The sequence below is a fragment of the Caretta caretta genome, chromosome 1 (genome assembly GCF_965140235.1).
Source record: "Caretta caretta isolate rCarCar2 chromosome 1, rCarCar1.hap1, whole genome shotgun sequence".
Classification (NCBI taxonomy): domain Eukaryota; kingdom Metazoa; phylum Chordata; order Testudines; family Cheloniidae; genus Caretta; species Caretta caretta.
In genome coordinates this window covers 168,877,707-168,898,712 of record NC_134206.1, presented here as the reverse complement: position 1 = coordinate 168,898,712, position 21,006 = coordinate 168,877,707, and the positions used below count along the sequence as shown (strand labels likewise).

The 21,006-nt window shown below is 41.6% G+C and overlaps 1 long non-coding RNA gene across 1 annotated transcript; it reads right to left on the bottom strand.

Moving 5' to 3' along the window:
* Nucleotides 1–13,600: 13,600 nt before the first annotated feature.
* LOC142073445 (uncharacterized) lies at nt 13,601–19,139 on the bottom strand. Its single transcript, XR_012670352.1, has 2 exons — nt 18,767–19,139; nt 13,601–17,686 (listed from the first exon to the last, which is right to left on the bottom strand). It is a non-coding gene; the product is annotated as an uncharacterized LOC142073445 (long non-coding RNA).
* Between the last annotated feature and the right edge of the window lie 1,867 nt (nt 19,140–21,006).

Below are 21,006 nucleotides of genomic sequence, written 5' to 3'. Positions count from 1 at the left end.
CTCTCCAGAACCCTGGGTAATTACTTTTATGGCTAGCCCATGCTACTGCAGGTTCACTGCTATTGGTACCCTTGTTAGCTCGATTAAAACTAGCTCACGTACATCTACACAAGCTGGAATCACACCCCAAGATTACACGCTTGACACACCCTATGTGTGGGGCCAGGAGTTGGGAGATGGCAATGTATCCCTTGGAAAACCTGTGGCACTTTGTGTTCATATTAATTTACTAACAAAACAGCACTAAATTTACCAAATCTCTCTGTTTCGGTGGGGATTCCAGATACACTAGCAGTTGGAGTATCCCCGGCAGATATCAAGCATCTCGCTCCTGTGGAGTGGATCAAGTGATCTAACAACTGCTTTGGTACAGTCCTAATGTCTGTCTTATGGTTATATAGCCATTCCTCACTGAAATGAGAGGATTGCTAACAAGAACCCATTATTTTTCACACAGGTTATTTCTCAGGAGGTAGATCTGTTTTTAAAGGTGAATCTGTTCTTGCAATAAATCATTTTAAAAGGTAATCCGTGTTACCATAATTACTTAATTTATCAATAGAGAGTACTTTGAAGCCGAATAGAACCTAAAACACAAACTTTCTTATTCAAGTTTCATGAACTAATTAAAAATGTGTAATTAATGTCGTATTAGAAAGCTGCTGAAAAATCATTTTTGGAGCTCATATTATTAAACAGGGTTATGTATTAAGGTACAGTATCCCAAAACCTAAGCTGCTTTTCTGGTCTGCCTAAAAATTTGCATTTTGAGGCTAGCTGGTCCTATCTCCCTGATCTTTTTTTAATTACCAATATGTGTGTTCTTGTTTCCCATTTACAAAGAAAATCCTTTGAATTTAATTAAAGGATTTATTTCTTCAAACCGTAAGTGACCATACTATTTGCTGGTTTGCTGTACATGTTTTGTGTTACCTAAGGTCCAATTAAACTCATTAAACAACTCAGGAAAGAAAAACTTGGAAAATGTAAAAGTTAATAGTATAAAATGAGCACTAAGATAACTATCTACATCTATGGAATCAACTGATTTTAAATTTTTCTACAAGAGAAATGCAATCACTACTAAGTGATGGAGTCCAAGACTTCATATCTAGAAGCCTAAAGTTAGATTGAGTATCTGAAAAATGACCCAATCTGCAAAAGTACTGAGGATCCAGTAGGTCCCATTGAAGTCAAAGACTGATAAACACTTTAAAAAATTAGGCCAGTTATTTCAGTACACAAATACAGATTTAGCAGCCTAAAATTAGGCTCCCACTTGAAAATCTTGTCCAGAACATATAGCTAACTATAATTATTATGCAAGTTTGAGATATAACTATTGCTTTTCTCTTCCAAAATATGGGCAATTGACAAAAACTAAGCATTAAGAATACTGATCAATTTTTCCCCTGGTTTTACACCTCCGTAATCCCAATGGGCATCAATTGGGCTGTTTCTTCTTGGAAATTCCAGGTGAAGTTTTTCCATTGGTTCCTACTGGTTCCAGTTTTGGAATAGGGTAATGCATTTTTGGGCTACAGATCTTTCAGTGAAAACAAAGACACCTCTGCCAGGATTCTAATAGATTTTCATCTGTGGCTGCATTTCTTTCTACAAATAAAAGATTCCTTGAGGGCTGGTCCACGACTGTGGAATGAACTCCAACAGGAACTAAGGACCTTCATTAACCTCACCACCTTTTACTCCAAGTGCAAGGTGCTCACACTTCTTCAGCTTGTCCTCTCTTATATATCCACAGAACGCCATACACGTTTTAAACAAAACTAAACATGAATCTACACAAAATTCTACCTCTGGGGAGAGGATATGAGAGAGAATGAACCACACATGATAGATGTTCATCACATTGCTTAATGCACTGCTGAAAGACATGCATATAGTACAGTGATGAGGGCAGTATAAATAACCCATATAAGATAGAAGCTTCAAGCAGAAGCAATGCAAATGTATGTTTCTCTTCTTGCCTATAACATGGTTACCTAGCAGTGGGAAAGCTGCAAGCCACACAATGGTTTTTATATTAAAATATTTTTTAGGACTAAGTTCAATTCAGAAAATGTCCTACAGTCCTTGCATTTTATTCCTGTGCACGTATTGTACCGTCATTGCTCAGGCTGAGTTTAATCTTTGAACCAGAGAACTTCACTGAATGAGGCTTTGCATGAAAAGCAGTTTAATTTAATCACTGTAGAAAAGTGTTGTTGATTCTGCATCATCAGAATATCATCATACTAATGAGACCCCAAAATATATATTAAATGCTGATGCTTTAGAAAACAGCCAGATGAATCTGTGCTTTCGAATCATTGAGAGTAAAAAAAAAAAACAGAACTTCTCCCCCAGCCCAACTCCCTGTAACCTCCATACAACAATAATAATAATAAATAAATAATAATAATTAATAATAAAGCATGAATTAATAAGACTTTCCGTTTCAGATTTGTTTTCACAACATGACAGAATCAAAGTGGCCTAAAATACATTTGTTTCTGTATGCTGTGTGTAACTGTAATGTTGGCATACTGTATATGATCCAACTGAGACTAAACCACAGAAATAAATCCTTAAGGCATCACTGAATGTTCCTGCAGGGCAATGATTGCATATGATGGAGACTCGTGCCTTAGCCCTCTAATGTTTTTACTAGTTTTAGTCTAGAGATCCCTTGATTCTTTCCAAAAATATGGGAGCACTCAAGTTGGTATTCATGAGGTCATCCTTTGTAAGAACCACAGTGTGGAAAGTTTTCTTTTTATCTGAGAGAAGCTGACAAATCCTAATAGAGAATTTACGGTTTCTAAAACATGTTTTCCCCCATGGAGTAAACAATAAAAGATCCCTATTTCAACAGTATCTGAGCACCTTATATTTTTAATGTGCTTATTCTCCCTACATCACAGGGTTGTGAAGTGTCATTATCCACATTTCACAGATGGGAAACTGAGGCTCAGAAAGACTAAGGGACTTGCCCAAGATCACACTGGAACTTCTTGGTGGTGCAAGTAATTGTACCCTAACTATTGGGCCATGCTGCCTCTTTTAATGTGAAAGAGTTAATTGGTCAGATTTTCAGAAGCATTCAGTACTCAGGTGCTCCTAATAGGATGACAGAGTAAATGGTTAGTTTTGTTATGGACAGATCAATTTTATTTAGTTCCATTGCCTACTGCCAGCTCCAAGTTCTGGAAAGATAAGTCAACAGATGGTTCAAGGACTAGTATCATGAGGAAGGTTTTGAGATAATTGACCATTGGGAAGCATTTACAGAAAAACAACTCTTCTCAGCTGAGGGACTCCACTTGAGTAACTGGGAGTATTATCCTTCTGGGATCAAGGCTGTCACAATTAATACGAAGGATTTGAAAACTAGGAGGTCAGGGGAGAAGTTTGGGAGAGACTCATGAACTCTCCACACCTCATTTGAATACACAGGAGGAGGAAAATCAGCTAAATGAAGATATGGTAAGGGATAATGGAATGCTACAAGCTAGAAAATTTGGGGAGGTCCAAGGCAAACCACTGAGATGCAACCACTGAGTCCGGGCAATAAAATGGAGGAAATGGTATAGAAAGTCAAACCATATATAATAGGGATTACAGAAACATGGTGGAAGAGCAGTTGTAACTGGAATACAAGTAAAAAGAAAAGGAGTACTTGTGGCACCTTAGAGACTAACCAATTTATTTGAGCATGAGCTTTCGTGAGCTACAGCTCACTTCATCAGATGTTTACCGTGGAAACTGCAGCAGACTTTATATACACACAGAAATCATGAAACAATACCTCCTCCCACCCCACTGTCCTGCTGGTAATAGCTTATCTAAAGTGATCAACAGGTGGGCCATTTCCAGCACAAATCCAGGTTTTCTCACCCTCCACCCCCCCACACAAATTCACTCTCCTGCTGGTGCTAGCCCATCCAAAGTGACAACTCTTTACATAATCAAGTCGGGCTATTTCCTGCATAGATCAAGGTTTTCTCACATCCCCCCCACCCCCATACACATACAAACTCACTCTCCTGCTGGTAATAGCTCATCTAAACTGACCATTCTCCAGGTTTAAATCCAAGTTAAACCAGAACATCTGGGGGGGGGGGTAGGAAAAAACAAGAGGAAACAGGCTACCTTGCATAATGACTTAGCCACTCCCAGTCTCTATTTAAGCCTAAATTAATAGTATCCAATTTGCAAATGAATTCCAATTCAGCAGTTTCTCGCTGGAGTCTGGATTTGAAGTTTTTTTGTTTTAAGATAGCGACCTTCATGTCTGTGATTGCGTGACCAGAGAGATTGAAGTGTTCTCCGACTGGTTTATGAATGTTATAATTCTTGACATCTGATTTGTGTCCATTTATTCTTTTACGTAGAGACTGTCCAGTTTGACCAATGTACATGGCAGAGGGGCATTGCTGGCACATGATGGCATATATCACATTGGTGGATGTGCAGGTGAACGAGCCTCTGATAGTGTGGCTGATGTTATTAGGCCCTGTGATGGTGTCCCCTGAATAGATATGTGGGCACAATTGGCAACGGGCTTTGTTGCAAGGATAAGTTCCTGGGTTAGTGGTTCTGTTGTGTGGTATGTGGTTGTTGGTGAGTATTTGCTTCAGGTTGCGGGGCTGTCTGTAGGCAAGGACTGGCCTGTCTCCCAAGACTTGTGAGAGTGTTGGGTCATCCTTTAGGATAGGTTGTAGATCCTTAATAATGCGTTGGAGGGGTTTTAGTTGGGGGCTGAAGGTGACGGCTAGTGGCGTTCTGTTATTTTCTTTGTTAGGCCTGTCCTGTAGTAGGTAACTTCTGGGAACTCTTCTGGCTCTATCAATCTGTTTCTTTACTTCTGCAGGTGGGTATTGTAGTTGTAAGAAAGCTTGACAGAGATCTTGTAGGTGTTTGTCTCTGTCTGAGGGGTTGGAGCAAATGCGGTTGTATCGCAGAGCTTGGCTGTAGACGATGGATCGTGTGGTGTGGTCAGGGTGAAAGCTGGAGGCATGCAGGTAGGAATAGCGGTCAGTAGGTTTCCGGTATAGGGTGGTGTTTATGTGGCCATTGTTTATTAGCACTGTAGTGTCCAGGAAGTGGATCTCTTGTGTGGACTGGACCAGGCTGAGGTTGGTGGTGGGATGGAAATTGTTGAAATCATGGTGGAATTCCTCAAGGGCTTCTTTTCCATGGGTCCAGATGATGAAGATGTCATCAATATAGCGCAAGTAGAGTAGGGGCTTTAGGGGACGAGAGCTGAGGAAGCGTTGTTCTAAATCAGCCATAAAAATGTTGGCATACTGTGGGGCCATGCGGGTACCCATAGCAGTGCCGCTGATCTGAATGTATACATTGTCCCCAAATGTGAAATAGTTATGGGTAAGGACAAATAAAACAAATAAAATAAAAAATAAAATAAAAAAAATAAACAATGGCCACATAAACACCACCCTATACCGGAAACCTACTGACCGCTATTCCTACCTGCATGCCTCCAGCTTTCACCCTGACCACACCACACGATCCATCGTCTACAGCCAAGCTCTGCGATACAACCGCATTTGCTCCAACCCCTCAGACAGAGACAAACACCTACAAGATCTCTGTCAAGCTTTCTTACAACTACAATACCCACCTGCAGAAGTAAAGAAACAGATTGATAGAGCCAGAAGAGTTCCCAGAAGTTACCTACTACAGGACAGGCCTAACAAAGAAAATAACAGAACGCCACTAGCCGTCACCTTCAGCCCCCAACTAAAACCCCTCCAACGCATTATTAAGGATCTACAACCTATCCTAAAGGATGACCCAACACTCTCACAAGTCTTGGGAGACAGGCCAGTCCTTGCCTACAGACAGCCCCGCAACCTGAAGCAAATACTCACCAACAACCACATACCACACAACAGAACCACTAACCCAGGAACTTATCCTTGCAACAAAGCCCGTTGCCAATTGTGCCCACATATCTATTCAGGGGACACCATCACAGGGCCTAATAACATCAGCCACACTATCAGAGGCTCGTTCACCTGCACATCCACCAATGTGATATATGCCATCATGTGCCAGCAATGCCCCTCTGCCATGTACATTGGTCAAACTGGACAGTCTCTACGTAAAAGAATAAATGGACACAAATCAGATGTCAAGAATTATAACATTCATAAACCAGTCGGAGAACACTTCAATCTCTCTGGTCACGCAATCACAGACATGAAGGTCGCTATCTTAAAACAAAAAAACTTCAAATCCAGACTCCAGCGAGAAACTGCTGAATTGGAATTCATTTGCAAATTGGATACTATTAATTTAGGCTTAAATAGAGACTGGGAGTGGCTAAGTCATTATGCAAGGTAGCCTGTTTCCTCTTGTTTTTTCCTACCCCCCCCCCCCCCCAGATGTTCTGGTTTAACTTGGATTTAAACCTGGAGAATGGTCAGTTTAGATGAGCTATTACCAGCAGGAGAGTGAGTTTGTATGTGTATGGGGGTGGGGGGGATGTGAGAAAACCTTGATCTATGCAGGAAATAGCCCGACTTGATTATGTAAAGAGTTGTCACTTTGGATGGGCTAGCACCAGCAGGAGAGTGAATTTGTGTGGGGGGGTGGAGGGTGAGAAAACCTGGATTTGTGCTGGAAATGGCCCACCTGTTGATCACTTTAGATAAGCTATTACCAGCAGGACAGTGGGGTGGGAGGAGGTATTGTTTCATGATTTCTGTGTGTATATAAAGTCTGCTGCAGTTTCCACGGTAAACATCTGATGAAGTGAGCTGTAGCTCACGAAAGCTCATGCTCAAATAAATTGGTTAGTCTCTAAGGTGCCACAAGTACTCCTTTTCTTTTTGCGAATACAGACTAACACGGCTGTTCCTCTGAAACCTGGAATACAAGTGAAAGATATGTGCTGTTTAGGAGAGAGGAATAAAAAGGTAAAGGTGATGGGGTGGCATTGTACATCAATGAAGCAGAAAGCTGTAAGGAAATACAAGTGATAGTATGGACTAAACAGAAATCCGTCTGAATCAAAAAATCACAGAAAAGGAGAGAACCCTGTTTGGGGGGTTTGATAACAAGATGACTATGAGCCACCAATGAGATGCGGCTGTGAAAAAAGCAAATATGAGCCCAGGATATATTAGGTGAGGTATTTCTAGTAAACATAGAGAAGTATTAATGCCATTGTTTAAGGCAGTGGCTCTCAACCTTTCCAGACGTCTGTACCCCTTTCAGGAGTCTGATTTGTCTTGCATACCCTAAGTTTCACCTCACTTAAAAACTAGTTGCTTACAAAATCAGACATAAAAATGCATAAGTGTCACAGCACAGTGTTACTGAAAAATTCTTACTTTCTAATGTTTACCATATAATTATAAAATAAATTGATTGGCATATAAATATTGTACTTACATATCAGTGTATACTATATAGAGCAGTTTAAACAAGTCATTGTCTGAATGAAATTTTAGTTTGTACTGACTTCGCTAGTGTTTTTTATGTAGCCTGTTGTAAAACTAGGCAAATATCTAGATGTGTAGATGTACCCCCTGGAAGACCTCTGAATATCCCCAGGGATACGCCATACTCCTGGTTGAGAACCACTGGTATAAGGTATTGGTAAGACTGCATTTGGAATACTCTGCATGGTTCTGGTCACCATTGTTTAGGAAAGATTAATTTAAACTGGAACAGATGCAGAGAAGAGCTACTAGGATGATCAGAGGAATGGAAGGCCTAATTTAGGAAAGTGGAAGAGCTTGGCTTGTATAAACTAGCAAAAAGAAGGCTGAAAGGAGATATGATTGTTCTCTATAAGTACACTGGGAGACGGGTAAATTCCCAGGAGGCCAAAGAACTATTTAAGCTAAAGAACAACGCTGGCACAAGAACATGACAAGCTTATATCCCTTTGCACAAATTCATGCTGGAAATTAGAAGAAGGTTTAACCATCAGAAAGGTGAGTTCTGAGCCTCCCAAAAAGAGTTGTGGGGGCAAACAACTTAGTTTTAAGAGAAAAATTTGCAAATGCAGTTGTATGATGAGGTTGCTTGTGATGGTAGGGGGAAGGGCTCAACAGCCCTGGGACATACTTCTGGTTTCTGTTTAATGTTCCTAAAGCTCATGCTTCAGGGTTTCAGCCAGCCACTAGTAGGGGCCAGGAAGGGATCTCCCCTCCCCTCCATGTATTCTGGGAGGATTTTTTCTTTAAATCACCTCACTTTGAAGCATCAGGGATGGCCACGGCTGGAGACGGGTCACTGGGCAGGGAGGGTCGGGGCTCTGAGGTGGCACCAAGCATTCTCTCTCTCAGGTGCTTGGCTGGCTGGTTCTGACCAATGGCCATATGTGGGGTCAGGAAGGAATTTTCTCTCAAGTCAGATTGGCAGTGACTTTGGTTTTTTTTACCTTCCTCTGCAGCGTGTGGGCCGCTTTCCAGGATTATCTGGGTATATCTCACTTAATCATTTCCCTGCCATTGCAGGGACCTCAAGCACAGGTGCACTTTGGTCTCTCCTATTCTCTGCCTGTGGCCCATAGCAGTCTAGTCACCTGTGGGTTATAATATTTTGGTCTCATTTTGGTTTTTGGGTTTAGTATGGGGGTGCTGTGTGGTGTTGGTGGCCTGTGCTAGACAAAAGGTCAGATGAGATGATCTAGTGGTCCCTTCTGGCGTTAAGCTATATGACTATAACACCAGGCAGCTAAATGTGCTAAGGAAGTTTTTTGCCAGTGAATTTGTTCCTCCTTTAAGCCAGAGCAGTGGAGAGAGATGTTAGGTTATGTCTACACTGCAATCAAATGGGTGACTGCAGCACGTGTAGACATAGCTAAGCTACTTTTCATCTAGTTAGCACAAATAAGAATAGCTGTGAAGCTGTGGCTGCATGGAACTCTGGGTACATACTTGAGCAGCTAGTCCATGATGCTGAAGCTTGACACTGATTGGTGTTCAAGCTAGGTAAATCAAAGTTAGCTCTGGTATGCCTACATGTGCTACAATCACATCTCTGATTCCAGTGTAGACACAGCCTTAGTGAATGTGAGAATCCAAGCCTTTAACTTGCACGTTTGATTATCAACTGTAAAAACTGTTGGTGCATAACACTGTGGTGTTCACATAATGTGTTGTTGATCCATACTGATTGCCATGACTTTACTGCTGGAGTGGAAGTTATTCGCTAAGAAACTGTGTTCTGATGGCTTCTGTATCTATATGTCAGAGATATCATTGATGGGTAATCATAGGCCTTTATTTTTTCAGTTTTGTTTTTAAACAATGTGCATTCTTTCTGCACAACCTATAAAGTAGTATATCAGAAGGATGCATGTTGTCAATCTTAAATTACAGACATCTAAAATAAGGGAAGACATAATCCCTGCCTTCAAAGTTCACACATCTTGCCTTTATAGAATAATTTAGTAGTGTTCTATAGAAATGACTACTAAAGCCCCTAAAGAATCCTTTCTAGAATCCTAGCTCAGGGATATAATTTTCCATTAAATTCTAGGTGATGATGAAACCTATAGAAAAATATCATTCTCCATGCAACACTGCAGGAATTTCCATCAGGGTATAATTTTAAAAAATGGTGCTTTCTGAACCTGCCAGTGCAGTCCATAATCTTCGTGAAACTGTGGCATTTACATACATGCAGAAGGGGGGAAAGGCAGCTCCTTCCTGCACATGGCATAGGGCTCAACCTACTCACCACTGCAAATGGACACCCACCTGTGTTCATGTGACTCCTTAGAATCACATTTACTTTGTTTTTATATGTATAAATATAGCACCTAGGGCTACATTATGCTATATACGTTACAAAATACATTGTGTGCTCTTCAAGGCAGGGACTGTCTTTTACTATCTGAATGGACAAGATAGACAAATGATGGGAAGGAAAACAGTACAGAGAAGTGATTTGCCCAAGGTCACACAACAGGTCAGTGGCAGGACTGGGAATGCAACCCAGGCCTCTTGTCCAGTTCAGTCCCCTACCCAGTAGGCCACAAATGACTCTCCAAAGAAGTCAACTGTGGGAAGGCAATAGAACATCTGGTTCCTGACTCCTCTCCCGCTCTGTAGTCACAGCCCCCATGTCACTGCTTGTTGCTGAGACCATATGTGGATATGGAGAAGCTGAGGGCTGATGTGTGGTGCCAGAGGAATATACCGCCTAACTCCCTTCTTCACAGCCTCTTGTACCATTATCAGCAGATTTGTTCTCCTTGGCGCTGTGATATGGAAGGTGGCATGCAGCATGACGGGATTTTGGTGCTCAGTACCTCCCCATCCCAACACCTACTCACAGACCAATATGGGAAACATGAAAAACCCTTCAAACTGAATGTCTCATTAACAAAAAGTTAAAGCCAAACAAGACAGCTAGATAAATCTTCACAATTTCTCCCACAAATTATAGCAGCCAACGTTTTTAGTTGTTGATCCTTCCAATCCCCCTGTCCCCTAAGACACAGGCGTGCACTGTCTTTTACAAAACTTAAATAAAAAAAGAGGTAAGAGCTATAAGTATGTACAGCAGTGGTTTAAAGGTAAAGGTTCTAGATAGACCTTTTTGAATAGTTTGCACAACATTAACTATCATTTTTGCATACCATTTTTGTTCCCCATTTTCTTCACTGCAGTAAGATTTCAGTTCTGCTTCTCACATTCTGAGCTAAAATATTATAACCAGAAATAAAAAGTTGGGTTTTGATAACATTATTTTTGCTACTTATTTTTTTAAACAACCTTATTTTAAATTATTTAAGGAAATATTAGGCCTAAAGGATGCCTAACTCAAAATGTTTGTTAGTTTTCCAGTCTGTAAGCTTTATACACACATGCTTGCCAAACTGCCAGTACTTTGCCACTACACAAATCTAATTCGAAACGTGTTCTGTTCAGCCCTAATAAAATCCTTTTTCTAAATGTGCTCTGATCCCAATTTTCTGTAATCCTTAATATTGAAAGAGACTAGATTTTACAGACAGACCTAAAACATTTGAAACCAGATTACATATAAAAGACATCCCAAAGCCTATTTTCCTATGGCAGCAGAAGAGAACAGACAGTTCTGCCTATTAGCAATAACTCCATTTTATTGGCTGAATAAAAAAGCACTTATACAAAGATTTTTTCAGAACTTATTTCTGTAATTTACAGACCCATCACCATTCAGGAAGGATGCTTAAGCTTGTACCTAAATCCCACTCAAGTCAATGAAATTAAGCATGTGTCTGCTTTCTTAAATTGGGGCCTAAGAGAATTATATTACCAAGCACTAGATTTTAAATGTAGCCTTCTACGGTACAAACATTACTCTTAACTTCAGTACCGTCTATACGATTGTCAACGATATATAAAGTAATCTTGGTTTCAGAGTAGCAGCCGTATTAGTCTGTATTCACAAAAAGAAAAGGAGTACTTGTGGCACCTTAGAATTCATCCGATGAGTGAGCTGTAGCTCACGAAAGCTTATGCTCAAATAAATTTGTCTCTAAGGTGCCACAAGTCCTCCTTTTCTTTTTATAAAGTAATCTTGATTCTTAACTTAGGCTACCTAGAAGTTATATTTCTGGCCTACAGGCCTGGATCCTACACCACTAAAGTCAATGGAAACTTCACCATTGTTTTGCAATGGGTACAACATGATTGTTCCGTATATATAGATGCAACAGCTGTAAAATGGTTCCACTATCTTGTTAGGACAGAAGGGCCTCTAGTGGCAAAACTCTAAGTTCAGGCTAATGAAAATGTTACATTTAAAACCATAGGGGAAAAATGTATAACTCAGAAGTGCTTGGGTATTAGTCTTACTAGGTTGAACAATATTAACAGAAGAGAAAAAATCATAAAACTAGACCAGAGGTTCCCAAACTGGGGTTCGTGAACCCCTGGAGGTTCACGAAATGATACAGGGGGCTCTCAGGAAAAAATTCCCTAATGGCGGACAGAGCTGTCCCTAGGGACCCCAGGCAGCATGGGGCCAGCAGCCCAGAGCCGCTGGACTTCCAAGAGCTAAGCAGATCAAAGCGAGCATATCTATCACACTGAGGAGATTTAAACTTCAAGGCTCCTTACAAGAAAGGGAGGTGGATATTTTTTGCTATTTTTAAAATTAAATAGGCAGCTAGTATTGTTTTTAAAATTATTATGAAGAACAAGTTTGAGCTTTGTTGTAACGTGCGTTGTTTGCCCGGACTGCTCAAGATCTGAATGCTTGTGTAGGGGGAACTCTTTGAGTTGGTTTCTTAAATCCCTTCACGCTTTTTCCCATCTGGTACTCCTTGACGAAACACAGGAGCTTTATTCAAGGTGATACAAGCTATGAAAGTGAGATCTTGGAAGAGTGTTGCCGTTTTCATAATGTAATTAAAATACTGTAATGATAAATAATAATTAATAATACATAGTGTGTAATAAGCATGTCATAAAAACAAATTTTATATTTCCAAGATCACTGCTTTTATAATTCATACTCAGGTAAAGGAGAAAATCCCTGGAAATGTTCATTTTTAGGAGAGGGTTCGCTAGACTTGACATTTTAGTGAAAGGGGTTCGCAGGTTCTTAAAGTTTGGGAACCACTGAACTAGACTGAGATCAAATAAATCCCCACTCTAAGAGCAGTTCCACACTATCAAGACTCATGTATTCAAGTGAGATTTCAAATATAAAATATTCAAATCTTGCCATAACCATTTTATAAACAGTGAAAATATCCAGACATGTAATTGAAAGAAATTGTTTTGTGGAACAAGTAAGAAAACATTTGTCTTGTGTTTTCTGTTTTTACTCTGACTAGGACCTTGTGTATTTCTTAATTCTAAGGCAATGCTGATCATTTTAGCCAAAAATTACATAATCCCAAATTGCTTTTGACACCTACCCAGTGTCAACAGTCCCAATCATCTCCTGCCCAGCTTCCAGAATCACTTAGCTTCCTTCCAACAACCTCTACAATTCTGTTATACATTTACAACTATCCAAGGGATATTAAACCAGAAATGTTGGCCCACCATAAAATTGAATTATGTAGAAAAAACATTGGGCTACAATATTGATATTATCCTTTTGCATATTTAATTCAATTAATCACTCCCTTTTTAACTTAAAAGAAGCTGCCACAGAATTTCCAGCTTGTGTGTTTTATCTTTTTATACCAGGTATTCCAGTCTGTCATACCAGGATGCCACGCAATCCAGGGACCATGCATTAGAGTTTAGTCCAGTTTACTGAGGAATATGAAGGCTTGAATGTGCCTCTTCTGAGCACCCTTACCTCTCCTTTCATTTCAGTGAGAGTGGAGGGTACTCGCCACCTTTCAGGAAGCATTCAGAACCTTGGAAGGACTGGGCTAGCAATAGAGCAATAGCAATGGGAAGCAGTAGAGCACTGCTTTACATTGGATGTTTAAAGTACCTGCGAGAGTGTGTGCAAAGCAATAAAGTATCACAGCTGTGTATTACACTGGGTGTTGTGTAGATGAGAGAAAGAGGAAGTAGCTATAATTTTAATACATCTTAACAAACTGCTCATAAAAATATTTTACATAGAAGAATTCAAGTACAACTAGTCCTGCAAAAAATAACTTCTCACTTGGCTTTTATTATTATTATGCATACATACTTGCTGGGTAATGTCACCTTTCTTAAATTCCGCTGGGCCACCTTAAATAAAGAACACCCACAGATTTTGAGAGACATTCATATACATTTATCTCAGATATTTACTTCAGTCTTTCAGTGACACCTAGTGGTCTCATAAGGATATTGTGGGAGATTTAAGGAAGTTACAATAGTGCCAGCAATGGAGTGTACAGCCTACAAGACATCCTTACGGATAACAGTATCTTGTAGTTCCAAACTGTTAGTTTAAAAGGATATGAACACAAATGAAACTCCACTTTTGTTTGCAAAATCTACAGGTCATGTTCTGACCTTGATTCCAGTTGCATAACAATCAGAGAAGTCAATGAGACACACATGTGTAACCAAGGGAAGAATTATGTTCTAAGAGAGGAAGTGGCTTTTTTAAGGCTAATTCTATGTTTCTTGGCCCACAACATCAAAGATTAACAAAAAGACAAAGGAACAACTTATGTTGTGATTATTGTTGAGGGCCTTTGGCTGAATCATATTTCAATTTTAAGGTGCCCTTGCTGACCTTTTGCTTCATGGTAAAGTAAGATAGAGGATCAATTTAGGGCTCTCCCTTGTGCAAATCCTGCAGCTCTACACCTTTTACATTTAAACAGAACTGAACATTAAAATGCACATGGACATATCTCAGTAATTTTGAACACTGGGTGATTTCATCCTTGACTAAACTATCTGCTTAAAACCTTTCTCTGCCCTCCATACCCGATATCCAGCACAGCACTTCCACAAAATACACTGAGCCAGACTGACCCCTGCTGCACACACAAAAAGAAGTCAAGGAAAGTTAATGAGCTACTTGGAAAAGAGGGAGAGCAATGCACAGCTACTGCCACATTGAAAGGCATGAAGATAAACATCTCCAGGAACCAGTTGCAGGAAGCACACCAAGATCAAATAAGCTGCATACACCAGTGGTATAACGCCACACACATTCATAGCTCTTGCAAGCAGAAGGGGCATTAGATGTAATGTCAGATACCATAGCAACCAACTCTGGAATATGTGCATACCAGAGCAACCAGGCAAAAAGCTCGCTAAGCAAGCCTCTTGGAAATGTGGCAGGTGCTACAAAGGAGTTTGGGAAGAGACACAAAACACTATATGTGTTCATCAGAGAAAAACACCACAAATTAAAACAACCCAAGGGAAAGGGCTATGAATTCCTATTCTGAAAGCAGCAAATTGACCCAGTGTCCCCACCCCACTTTGTTTAGCTTCAATAAGGAGGCTGTGACAATAGCGCCTAGGAGGCTTTCTCAGGAAGTGATTAAACAACCACTGTTGTTGCAATCTACCCATTGTGCTGATGCTCAGTTGCGTTCATGCCGCTATCCTAACTACAGTGCTCTTTGCTAACATACAGCGCCTCTCTACCATAACTTTACTGACTCTGGATCATGATAAATTGGGACGGGGAGAAGTAAAATAGATTGCGTTCCACCAGAGGGCTATAAATGTCTCTCTCTTATGTGGTCTCCTTTAAAGTGCTTACAAAAGCATGCTGAGAGACCTGGCTGAATGTCGACAACTAGCACATTGTTGAAGCAATAGTTGAACAGATTGATAAGCACACCTAGCTGAGTTTGTATATAAGTAAAACCACTTTAAATCCACATTACTGTACATCCAGATTATCTTTTTAAATTGTATTCTTATGCTTACAGATAGTGTTTGGGATGAAGGGGAAGATGATGTAAAAGTAACTGAAACCACTTTGATCTATCACGAAAGTGCTATGTTACCCAAACCTACTCTTTGTGAACTCTCCCCACCCCATAAATTAGCTCTGGCTTGAATTTCATGAGTTGTGTGGATCCAAAGAACATATTGTTACATCACGAAAAGAAACAATACTGTTAGTGACGATGTAAAACAGAGTCAACGTGAGAGATCTTGCTGAGCCTTTGTTCAGCAGCAGTCTTGCCAAACTATAGTGCACCTATGTGGGAAAGGTAAAATGATTAATCCGGGAGTATTGCAGTCACTCCTTATGATAGTTTAGTCAAAACTACTCCCTCGATTATTCTTTTACTTAACTAAATATTTGCAGTATTTTAGGACTCATGACTCACTGTAGTTTTATATAATAATGCAATGTACCATAAAGGCCTGTCTTTCATTAATATGCCTCATTTATTGAACCAAGAGTTAAACATGAAGCTCTGTGTTCCAGGAAATTGAGGCTGCTGTAATTTATTGCTCACCTATCTCCATTTGGAATGGACACATCCCTGCAGCGTCACTGTTTTAAAAAAAATATAGTACGGTATGCATTCTCCCACATTTTAAGTGAATCTGTGCTCATTCAGGAAATATATCAGACCAACAGCCAAGAACAAAACCCTTTATCTACAGAACATGAGGCAGTGAGATAAAGAATGCAACAATCTCTGCTCCTCCCCCTTCAAATTCCTTCATGCTTAAAGGGACCACCAGGGTAAAAGTGCTAGTTTAGTCTTCGGCAGCTTTGCTAAAAAGGCTGCCCATGAGAGGACTCTGCAAAAAAAAAAATTACTGCCACAGTTGGCACCACTAGAAACCAACATAAGACTAACCAACTAGTGATTTTACCAAGAGCACTGAGAGGGTGGGTTTTCTCCTTTTAAGAGAATATGGTGTATGCATTTGGTTTTGCTCCTTTAGTTCTCTGGAGTTGTAAGAGGAAGGTCTCTGAGGGAAGTTCCATGATGAGAAAAAAAACGATATCTTGCCATCCTCTTGTTGGCACGTGTGTTTTTAACAGGGATTCCTGACAGTAGAACTCCTGAAGGAGTACAGGGTAGGATTTTTCAAGAGTGCCTAAGGACCAGATTTTTAAAAGGTATTTAGGGGGCCTAGTGGGATTTAAAAAACAAAACAAAACAAAACCCTCACCTACCTGCCTAAATAAAAAAATCTGGGTGTAAGTGATTTATGAGTAAAAAATTCACAAGTTGTGGGCTCAATGCAGACATTTTTGGGTAAGGTTCTATGGCCTGCAGTATGCAGGAGGTCAGACTAGATGACCATCATGATAACTTCTGATCTTAAAATCTGTGAAATCCCATTGAAAAAAGCTGACTTTCAATGAGGTTTCTGTTCCTAAATCACTGGGGCATTTTAGAAAATCCTGCCATACCACCAACAACAACCCTGGGGATGTGCCTGCCCAAATAGTTTCATTACCTCTCCTGCTCTTGGAACCTTTGCAAGTATTTGTATTCAGGGACAGTTAACTTTTCTTTTCTTTCTCTTCTCTAAATTGAAGAAAAGTTCTCTGTCCAGCCCTTCCCCACAGCCTAGAGAAAAAAAGGTATTTTTTTCAAAATAAAAATATTTATTTCAGGATCACTTGCTTGTTTGTTTTGCCTGTTATAAGAGCAATAAACTTTCTTGAAAGCATAAACACACTTTGTTTGTAAGCAGGTCTTAAAAACAGTAACACACTCACACAGTGTTGGGCAGGCCAGCTGCCATTAGGAAACAACACACACAAAGAAAAGCGCAGAAAATAGTTAATACACAACAATCCCCATAACACTATGTGTCCCCTAGCCCCATGTTCTCCTTTCCCGTCTTTACATTTCACTTGGTGTTGGGGGGTGGGCGGGGAATGTTGCCACCAGAGAGGAGTTGAAGAATGAAGACTGCATGGAGTTTAGTTACCTGGCCCAGCTGCTCATGAGTTCTAAATGCACAGGCCACCCTGACGTGGAGTTGTCCAGGCTACTGCTGCACTGAGGGATGTTGCAGGGTGATCATGCATAGTGCTAGGGAGGAGCAGGAGATGGGACTCTTGAAGCCATTATGGACAGGAGTTGCTGAAACAGTTCTCTCTCTTGCAAGTGCCTGCTCCCCCTCTGAAAACCTGTCTTGGGTGGCGAGCCTCAGCCTTTCCAGTCTTTTCTCCCTCTTCTTCGGGTCCTAGACTGTAACGTCATCACGGAAACACTGCTTTTTGGAACAGTCTGTGAAGATACGTTGGGCCAGGGATCGAGTTCCTGAAGAACAGCAGGCAGTACAGGTTGAGGGTCCTGAAACAGGACAAGAAACAGAGGGGTTACTGTCTAAACTAGCTCAGTGGACGAGGACAGAATTAATTATTGTGGCGTCTCAAGGGCATAAAATGGAACATTTCTGAACGGAGCCATCCTATTGTCTCCGTACACCCCTGAGTTAATCGCAGTTACAGACTGCAGAGGCAGCAGCACTTTAAAATTATAACTTTGTTTCTGTCGTTTCAGGCTTTGCATATTCTGGAAGACATAACTGTTCTTGTGGTGCCCTACTGGCAAAGGGAGAAGTTATTCCTAGCTGCTGGAGGGAAATCTGCAACGTCTGCAGCTGAAGGATTCAAACGTATAGTGACCAACCAGCACATATGTGGGTGGAGTGGACTAGCCAGCTATACAGGGAAAGGCATATTTCCCAGGCCTCCCTGCAATGAGACTACCTGGAGTTCCTGCGTCAGAAAAGTTTGCAGCTATCAGCAGCCAGGATTGGGTCAGAATCCATGAGGGAATTAACTTTATGGTGTGTTCGCTCACACATAGCTTTCCCTCTGATTGCTACACACAAAAAGTGCTGAAATCTGCAGCTTTCCCCACCTGCACCCAGCACAGTTTGGGAAAAGACTGACACCCCAATTGTACTTTAGAGAAATGATTTTGTGACCCACAGACTGCATGGACTATCTCTAATTGAAATGCACTAGATTTGGAAATAAAACGCTGTCCGTCCCATCCCCCCATGCACACACACACACACACAGTTAATTGTTTACAGGAGGCTCCCTAGACCCAGGAGGAGTTATTAGAGAGTGGCAAATTTACTATTGATAGGGAAACATGAACAACCCTAGCAAACCTCTGTAACTTGACAGGTAAAATAACTGTTACAGCTGTTTATGAACATTTAAAATTCCAAGTCACCATTTTGAACAACACCCAGGGAAGGGGGAGGGAGAAGAGGAGAGGAAGCCTACAGCCTGTGATACAATCCACCATTTAGTGGCCAAATGCTGGTAGCCAGGGCTTACCACTTTTGCATTCCTGCTTAAAGCAGAAATCCCTCCCATTACTGTAATAAATTGTAATTTTGAGTCATATACTTACTGGGCTCTGAGGTAGCTTCTGTCTCCACTGAGTTTTCTGCAGTTTCAGCAGTGAGTTGTTTCTTGTGGGGTAGAGAGGAGAGTGGAGCAGGTGTGGGGTGAGAAAAATCAAACAGCTTTTCTAAATAGGAACTGAGAATATGCTGTTGATCCTGATCCACAGCCTGCTCTGGCACCGGTTTCGTTAAAAAAAAAAAAGTCACTCACTGGGAGCCCACTGCTGGCTGCCATCAGTTCCCATGCTGGATTCAGGGGCCAGCAGGGCACCATCCCAGCTGACCAGGTTGTCATGAAGCACAGCTGGCTTGGTCAAAGTCCTCATGTTGTTGGTGAATTACCCAAGCTGCAGTTCTTGTTCCTGGGGCTCCAGCACTTTCTCCTCGGCCTTTTAATACACTCCCTGCACTGATCACTTGTCTGGAAAATCTGCAGAGCTGCCAGCTTTTTAGCTATCTGCTAGTGCAGGGGTGGGCAAATCTTTTTGACCTGAGGACCACATTTCGGTACGGAAATTGTATGGAGGGACGGACGGGGCAGGGGATGAGGGCTCCAGCTGGGGATGCAGACTCTGGGATGGGGCTAGGGATGATGGGTTTGGGGTGCAGGAGGGTGCTCCGGGCTGGGATCAAAGGGTTTGGAGGGCGATCAGGGCTGGGGCAGGGGTGGCTCAGAGATGCAGGATCTGGGCGGCTCTTACCTGTAGTGGCTCCTGGAAACAGCGGCCCGTCCCCCCTCTGGAGGCAGGGCCAAGCCACTCTACATGCTGCCCCATCCATGGGCACCGCCCCCGCAGCTCCCATTGGCTACAGTTCCCGGCCAATGGGAGCTGCAGAGCTGGTGCTTGGGGAAGAGGCAGTGTGCAGAGCCTCCTGGCTGCTCCTGCTTCCAGGAGATATATGGAGCTGGTGCACGCGCAGAGCGGAGCAAGACAAGCCCCAGACCCCACTCCCTGGCTGGAGCACCAGTGGGAGCTTGAGGGCCGGATTAAAAGGTCTGACGGGCCAGGTGGGGCCTGCGGGCTGTAGTTTCCCCACCCTTGTGCTAGTGTGTGTGATCATTCCTAATGTTTTTACTGAAGTCCACAGTTTTACTGGCCACGCACCCCAGATTCACCAGTATTTGACTGTCCTCCCATGATCATAAAGCAGTTCAATGTGCAAAAGGCTCAGTCAATTCGCTCCCCATTGTGAACTCCGGCTCTCTGAGAGTGTACTTGCAGACCAGTGATCAGAAGAGAATGGGCTAATGCTGACCTGAGTTGCTGCTGTTTACCAAGGAGTGGGGTGCGGTTTTCAATACAGCGAATTGTAAATTGTTGAGATAGAAAGGACTAAGGAAGTTGTCCCGTGGAATTATAGGCTATTTCATGTCTGGGACATGAGTCAAGTGGGGCTGCATCTACACTGAAAAGCAATAGGGTTTGACTTGTGTCCCGGCTTGACTTTTGCTTGGACTTTTGCTTTTGTCCTGGGACTGAGTCCTGGGTTAGTGCAGTGTAGTGTAGTGTAGGCATAGCCTTGAGCCCAAGCTGATGCACAGGCTTACGTTGCAGTGTAGACATACCCTAAGAACTATTTTCCCTGATGAAGTTTCCTCTCTCCAGTTTGATCCAGAAAGCACGTGGCTCTGAAGGAGTTACCCACTCCTTTACACTTTCGCCCAGAAGGCCCAGCTCGGCTGGGGCTAAATCAGAGAGGGTGATTGATGACTTAAGTATATGAGCAAATGTAAAGTGGTAACAATTTACAATCATAGCATAAGCCTGATAGTACCAGCAATTTTTCTCTTGAGTCTCAGAAAGGTAGTTGAAACTAGAAAAAAAGCTTCATTAGAACCTCCAGCATGCAGTAAAAAAATAGAGAAACAGTAAAACCCTTCATCACAGTACTGATCTTTTAAACCAACATTTAGTTTCTTTTGCCCCTTGATTCAAATTGATCTGAGTCACTTTTGCAAGTGTATCATAGGCCTTCAACTTGGTGACAACCACCGAGTAGGTTAAAGAAACTAATTTGCCTGGCATAGTTCTGCAATATTATACTGAAGTTCAATATATTAGTAGAAGAGGTTTCAGAGGAACAGCCGTGTTAGTCTGTATTCGCAAAAAGAAAAGGAGTACTTGTGGCACCTTAGAGACTAACCAATTTATTTGAGCATGAGCTTTCGTGAGCTACAGCTCACTTCATCAGATGTTTACCGTGGAAACTGCAGCAGACTTTATATACACACAGAGAATATGAA